The following is an 8,491-nucleotide window of genomic DNA, read 5'->3' on the forward strand; positions in this document are numbered from 1 at the left end:
AAGGAACCACATTATTTTCACAATTAGCAGCACGTTGATCAACCTCTTGAACAACCAGTGAAAAATCCCGATTAATAATTGGTTCTGATTTCATAAGCGACAACTGAGTGCGAACTTGAGCAAATGACTCGTTGAGTCCCATGAGAAACGTCATTACATGTTCCATTTGAAAACAAGTTATAAGATCTTTAACGCCTCCACAGGTGCATTGTTCGCAAGTACAAGTTGGTCGGTAAGAAACAAGTTCATTCTATAGCGCCTTAAGTTTTTCAAAATATGTAGAAACGGAGTCTTGATCTTGAACAAGGTTAGATAACTCATATTGGATCTAATAAACACGAGGCTGATTTTTCCGTTGATATTGTTCTTGAAGATCTAGCCATATTTCTCGAGCAAAATCTGAAAAATTAATACTTGCAAAAATTTATTTGGACAAAGAATTAAGGATCCAACCAGTGACCACTTCATTGCATATGATCCAAGATCTTAGAAGTTTTTCAATTGGTCGAGGAATGGCGCCATTAACGAATTCAATCCAGTTCTTGACTGTAAGAGCAATAACCATTCCTTGGCTCCATGTTGTATAGTTCATCTCTATCATAAGGTTGGAAACCAAGATGATGTTCATACCATCAGAATGGTGAATGAAGCATGGATTTTCATATTGTTCAATAATTGAAGGATTTGTAGCCTGTGGACCGATAGAAGTCGTGGGTGGTGGAATATTGTCTCCCGCCATTAGAGAAGGAGGGAAATTCAAAACCCAAGTTTTTCATATATACCATATTAAGCAAGTCAAAGTAAATAAAACTTGCCTACTTTTTATTTATGGACGTGTGGCATATATATAGTCAATGAATAATAAAAACTTTGCAACAACCAATAACAGAAATACAAGTAATTACACTTGATATATTCCTAAAATGTCTCCTTTTCATTTTTCGAGATGGATTGTGGATGTTATTTTTGTGATTCGTTCCTTTTTAAACCTTAAATTCGACCATTGAATCTCTCTCTCTAAAAAAAATAATAAATAGTTTGAATTTCACAACCAAAAAATTGACTTTTTCATATTATTTACACTTTTGAGCCCATGACATGTAGCGATTGTTTGCTACTTAATTTTTTTTTTTTTTTTTTTGAAAAGATCATTTAATCCTAAATAAACTCAAAATTAAATCAAAATACATGTGTGAAAATATATTTAAAAATAGAAAAGAAAAAAAAACTAAACTAAATTGTGAAAGTAGTGCACATGGGCTTACCTTGAAAAATTCAAATAATTGTGTCAAATGATAAATAAAAATTTGAAAATTTGATGATTGTGTTTAGAATTTTCTAAAAAATTAGAAACCAATTGACTATATTTATAATGGAAAAATCGACATGCGCAGCGGAAATAAGAATCGATTTTACTCTAATAATCCAAATTAAACATGCAACCCAAAAGAATTAATTAGGGTTATTTTGCAATAATACCTTTGAAGCTCCCGAAACTCGTCTATCTCTGCTCGAACACGAACCGGACAACCACTAGAGCTGACCTATTATCCTCTACACTCAAAACCGGGTTGTGGGACCCGATGGATGAAGAACTGAGAGAGGAAAAAAAATGGAAATAGTATAGTGAAATTGGGTTGGGTTTAGTTTGTTTTCAGTCCAATTTTAAAAACTAATTTTGCAAAATTTTCAAAAAAAATTTAATCCAAAATCACAAGCCCATATTTATAGAAAAGGGCCATGCAAAATTGCATGAAAAAACTTCACAAAATCCCAACACCTAGAATCCACTATGGCTTAATGTCTCCACTATAAGCCAACACCTAGCCCACTATTTTGTTAGTGGAGTTATCCAACAAAAGTTTGGATTTCCCACTAACTTTAGTCAAAGGGTAAAATAGTCATTTGGTAAAAGTCAAACTTTGACCAAAAAGTCAACATTTTGACTTTTTTATGATTTTTTTTCGCGTTGACTAATTTTGACCTCCCGAGCATGAATCCGCATTCATTTTCTCGAAATTCAAATCACAATTGAATATAAGGTCGGTCAAAGTTTGACTTTTCAAAGTCAAAAGTCAACTCTTTGACTTTTTACATATTTTACCATTTCCATTATTTTCGAGCTTCCGAATATGAACGTATTCATATTCTTGATATTTAAATCACATTTAAATATTAAACCTGTATCTCTAAACTAAAAAACTGATCACTATATCACATATACTTATCGGTTTCTCTCTCTTCACCTAATTAGAACAATTCGAATTATTCTATCATACTGTTATAAGTTTATTCCATATGAGCTAGTAGGGAAACCTAATGGGCCTATAGATCATGGGCTCCAACGATCCGAAATTAACTGGCTAAACTCTTTAGACAGAGCTAATCAACCTTCGTTAACTAACGAGTCATTCCAATATAGTCCCGTAGTTGCACTCCCCTCACTATAGATATATTTGTATCCATTTGATATAACCATGATTAGTAAGTTAATCATTCACAGGTTGTTCGTAATCTTGACTGGGTCATAAAAACCGTTTTACCCCCGAGACTACATCTTATTCCTTAAGTTTCACTGATCCTCTAATGAACAATTGGTTTAAGGTCCAACCTATAAACCGAACCCCTCTCGGGCTAATGAGAGGGTAGGACCCCTTGTTCAAGACCTGGATTCAGTACTAAAAGGGAACAATCTATCTACTATCCCTATAACAGGTAGGAGTGAATTCCGTCTTGTACCCTATGTTCCCAGCTATCCACCTGATCTTACCCTTGAAATGGGAGGCTTATTGGGCCAGCGATAATGAGCTGCCCTGACCTATGCAGATCTAAGGATAATTCAGAGTGAATAGGAGTTTATAGTTAGATCAGGATTAAGATTAAGTTACCTAGGTCATTAATTAACGAAACAGTCAGTTTTATACATTAAACGACATTTAGAACATAAAAGTAATTATTTCATGGTTCAGTCTTAAGTAAACTCTTTACATAGGATGCCCTCATTTTCATGTCTCCACATGAACTATTTAAGATCACATCGTTTGTACTAACTACAAAATGAGCCGCATCCATAGTGTCCCCAGAATAAGGCGCCCAACCTTATTCATATACTATAGACCATCTTGGCTATATATATTTGAACTTGATCTAGATTTATGTCACTACAAGTTCAAACTTAAACTTAATAACCTCGAAACCTTAGTTTATTGGATTCATGAATATAAAATTTAAATTTACTAAAGATTTTCAATAACAACCTTATTGAACAAGAATATGATATTACAAACTACGAGTTTTAAGGACATAAAATCCAACCATTTATTCAATTTACTACAACAAATATCAAAATATCGATTAAGTTAAAAAGTAAATAAAATTTGAGTATAGTCAGAAAAGTCGATAATTCAACTCTACCGTATAATTGTGGGATTTTTTTTAAAATAATGTTATTTTAATATTTATTGTAAAAAATAGGGTGTGTTTGAAATTATTGACAAAATAGGTTGTGAAATCATGGACGTGGTCGACGAGTTTCAAGTTAGTAGATAAATCATGTACCTCGTCCACGATTTAAGGCTAAATCATGAACGAGGCCACGATTTCCTAGCCACGAATTTAAGGTTAAATCTGTTTTTTTTCTTATTTTTCCCCAACTTCTTCTTCTCTTTTTTTTAGTATTTTCGGAGAATCATTTACTAGAAAATTCAAAATTTTAAAGGTATACAGTAAAATAAAAATTAAATCAAATTTCATCAAAGTAGAGTTTCAAATATATATATATATATATAATTAATTTTTCCATTTTCCCTTTTTTTTCCACCAACCAAACAAATCGAAAAGAAAATTCTGAGCTGAAAAATATTATAAAAATAAAAGTATATCTTTTTAAAATAAAATAAAGAAAACAAAGAGGAAAAAAAGGGGGTTGGGTGGTGGTGGAACGACGGTTTTCTCCTTGGCTACAAAGGTCTTTGGGGAGTTCTTGGGGCAGTGGCGGAGAAGGGTGGAACGGTGGTGATGATTCAGTTTTCTTGGGTTCTTCAGATATGGAGATTGGAGTGGGAATCTTAGATATGGAAGTGGTGAAAAATAAAATGGAGTTTTTTTTTGTTTTTCCAAATAAAAATGGACAAAAAAAAATTGATCGATAAAGATGGTGGTTGGATTTAGAACTATGGACCCGGTCAATCTAAATAAAAAAAATAACAAAAATATAGAAATAGTGGACCCGTCCACGAGTTTGATATTCATTGACCAAGTCACATGCTGACATGGAGGTTTAACAAAAAATCGGATACACGATTTTGCTATCATATTTTTGTCAATACTTTTTCTTTCCATTATCTTTGTAATTTTTTTTCCTATTTATCTTATTTTTGTTATTACTTTAAAAAATATACATTATTCTCGAAGTTAACCCTACAATTGTTCAACTTAAACCATATAAATACCAAACAACATGGCGCAGAATCCTTTTTTGAAAACTTGTAAAAATAATTTTTCTCGGTTCATCTTGTGCGAGATCAACCATCGAGAATTAGTTAAAAAATCAATTTTTTCTAACTTTGTTTTGGGCCTTCTCGATATATCTAGTCTAATTACACATCATATTTGCTAATTTTTTTTTATGTAATCTTCCCAAATCTTATATTATTTTCAAGATTTCTCTAAATTCGGTTATGTTTACTTAATATTATATCAAATTGTTACGTAAATTTTCAAATATTTAGCATAATTTATGTTTTCACAATTATATGAATTTCCAAAATTCCAAATAGGTTTCTCAATCATCAAAATAGATTCTACAAATTGATTCAACATTTTTAAATTTTGGGAAAGATCAATTTCTTTGAAAAAAATTGGATAAGATTTAGGATATATATAGAATCTCGATATTTAATCCTGCCTGATATTCCACCAAGAAAGCTCAAATATATGAAATTTGATGTTAATTATGCCCAGAATTTTATGAGAAAGCTCAAATATATAGAATCTCGGTGTTATTTTACCAAGCGAGATTAACACCATAATGCATATAATCGATTTTCTTAACTAAAATCTCGTGGTCGATATCACTCGAGATAGATCGAGAAAAACTATTTTTACAAGTTTTCAAAAAAGATGCTAGTTTTATAAAATAAAAACTTAAACATGCTATTTCTGACAATTTTTCCAAGTCGATTCATCAAATTTTGATATTATTGATCGATTTGTGCATGTATCCAAAAAAGAATTTGTATCAAATCCAATATATACTTCACCTTTTTCTTGGGTTAAATCTTTGGCTCGTAAACACGAAAGTACTCTTTTTAAAAGGTTAAATTCATAATTATTGGAAGAATTCTTTATGGAACAAAAACAAGTTTTTTCTTTGATCTTCCCAAGGCTTTTTTTACTTTACGGAGGGTATATATGGGAAAATTTGGTATTTAGATATCATTTGCATCAATGATTTTGCCAATCATGAATGATTGGTTATGAGACCATATAAATGATAATTTTACTTAATAAATACCGAAGAGATATGAAAAAAATTCATTAATTTCTATTATGAAATGTTCATTTGGTAAGTGTTGATCAACAAAATATTCTAGTTAGAGTCTGGCCTAGAAAAGTAACCACGTTTTAGATGTATACATAGATAAAGTGTGTGCAATACTCATTTTCTCTTCCAAAAAGAAACATAGCAATTATACCCCAAATCCCCTCTTCCTTAGAAATCCTGAGCATCCATCTTTACACACACATACACAATAATAATAATAATAATAAAAAAAAACCTCTCTACAATGTCAAGAATCCAACACACAAAAAACTAACGTATTTTTGGATTTCAACCTTTTTTCTTTTTTTCTTTTTCTTCAAATTCCTCTAAAAAAAACTAAAGAGTTAGATATTTGATTATTGTTCTTGTTTTATTTCTCAATTTTTCTTTTTATTACAATTATTTCTTTATTGTCTTGTAAGTTTCTCTTTTATTTATTTATACATATTATTTTCCTTCTTGTTGTTTATTTTTTTTATTCATGGTTTGGTCTTACTTCTCTGTTTTTTTTTCTTATAATTTTTTTTAGTAACAAAATAAGAGAGATAAAAAAACAGAGTGTTTAGAGTGTGAGAGAAAAAGAGAGTAGAACAAAATCGATGAGAAAAAAAAAATAAGTTAGTAAATAAAAAATTCAATTTGGTTAATATTATTATTTTTCTTTATTATTTATTTCCTTTGTTAGTTTATTCTTAAACTTTATTATTTATATATTTATCTCTATTTTATTTTATAATTAGCATTTTAATTTAATTCTTTTTATTTTTCATTATAGTATTGATTATTGTTTTTTTTAGTATTTTTCCATTTTTATATGCATATTTAAATATTTAAATTTTCTTCTTTTTTTTGTGATCAATTTTAATATATGCATATTTAAATATTATATTTTTCTGCTTTTTTTGTGATCAATTTAATATAGTCTTACTAATTGTTGTTTAGATTTGTTAATATTTTTAATTAATTTTCTTTTTGAAAATTTTTTGATAATAAATTCTAGAAATATTTGGAATTCCAATTTTTTAGAATTTTGAGTGAAGAAGTCGATTCTTTGGGAGTCTGAATCAACCTCTAACATGCTTTATTAAATTTTTAATATCTTTGTAAATATTATTGTTCGTTCGTTTTGCTTTAAATGCATTATTAAATTGTATATTCTGCCAATGTAGCTTTATATATGTAAATTAATGTTTTTTTAGTAAAATTTTTCTAGTATTTTTAATACTTTTAGGTTTATTTTCAAATCTTTGAAATTAATTTCCTTTTGATTAAATGAGTTTTAATCTCTTTTCTTAAATATTTGTTTCAAGGACGTTCTAAAATTTTCAACGACTTCTAGAAATATTTGGGAGTCTGATTTTCTAGAATTCTTGAGGTGAAGAGTTAATTCTTTGGGAGTTCAAGATTGATCTCCAATACATTTTTATTAAATCTTTAATACGATAGATTATTATTATGTTTCTTTAATTACACTCTTGTTTATATAGTTCATATTGAAATTAATTTTGATTTCTAATTAATTTTTCTTTAAGTTTTTTTAATATTTTTTTTTAACTCTTTTGAAGTCATTTAAATTACACATTTTTTGAAACATTTAAAAATTAATATATTATTGCAAAATCTTTTCTAATATTTTGTTTTTTTTTAAAAATTCCTACGATTGAATCTAGAAAATTTAGGAATTTGATTTTCTAGAATTATTGAGGTGAGAGATCACATTTTTTGAAGTCTAAGATTTGAACCCAAGAAAAAAATGAATTTAATTAATGGTTTTAATTTTTTTTTTATTAAAAAAACTATTCCTATGACATATTGCGAGAAATTATTACAATTTCACACAATATTATGAGAAATTGTAATGATTTCTCATATCCTTAAGGTCATAACAAGTGTAAAATAAGAGCTTATTTTAAAACTTTTTTTTAAACAAATTTTATTCTAAAGAATAATTCCAATTCAAGATTTAGATTTTGGTCACCATTTTCTAAACGAGTGTTGTGGTGAGCTAACACCTTTCTCATACACAAATGATTCCCGAATTCAACTCTAGTTTTTGCATACCGTTTTTGTTTCTTCTAATTAAAAATGGTTTATTTTACTCTGGTGTCCAATCATACTGTAAAAAAGATTGGTGGTGACTCATTTTTATTCGATGATGTCAGCCACTCCGCGTCGTCTTGGGCATGTAGCGATAATAGGTAGTTGTTATTACACCCTCAAACGATAAAAATTGACTCTTAAACTTATACAAAGTGGTAAAATTAGACTCTCCAATTTACAATAGTTGTAAAAAACAAACCCCTAAAGGATAAATGAACAATTGTTACCATTTCTATAATTATGTAAATTTAAAAGTCTATTTTAACACTTGTATAAATGCGACGACTCAATTTTTACCATTAAAAGTTTGAAAATATAATTACAACAAAAAAAAATGTGGTTAATTTAAACCTAACTCTAGGTGAATTAGACATAATACTTGGTCAATGATGGTGATGATCAATATCCTATCCCTAATAGGGTTTAGGGTAGGATGTAAGTTGGAATTTATTTCTTCAAAATAATAATTTAGAACCTTTTTTTGTTTATTAAAAGGCTAATTATTCTATTGTTTTTTAAAATAAACATTTTTAAAATAGTCTATGATATCAAACATTGTATACTTTTTTTTTCCCAAAAGGTAAACACCTTTTAAAGAAAGGTATACATGTAGATAAGATTAATACACTTAATTTTCTAAAATCAATAACTTTGCCAAATAAATTTTTAACTCTACTAAGATAATATTTGTTAATATGATTAAAAGATATGTGGCTCAAAATTTCCACTTTTGATAAGCACTTAAAAAAATCCATTTTATTATTATTTGAGCAATGAGAAGCCCTACCACCTCCAAATAATATTTTAGAAAGCAAACAATGATACCTTCCATTACTTTCATGCCAT

The sequence above is a fragment of the Benincasa hispida genome, chromosome 7, assembly GCF_027475165.1.
Source record: "Benincasa hispida cultivar pf3 chromosome 7, pf3_genome.v1.1, whole genome shotgun sequence".
Lineage (NCBI taxonomy): Eukaryota > Viridiplantae > Streptophyta > Magnoliopsida > Cucurbitales > Cucurbitaceae > Benincasa > Benincasa hispida.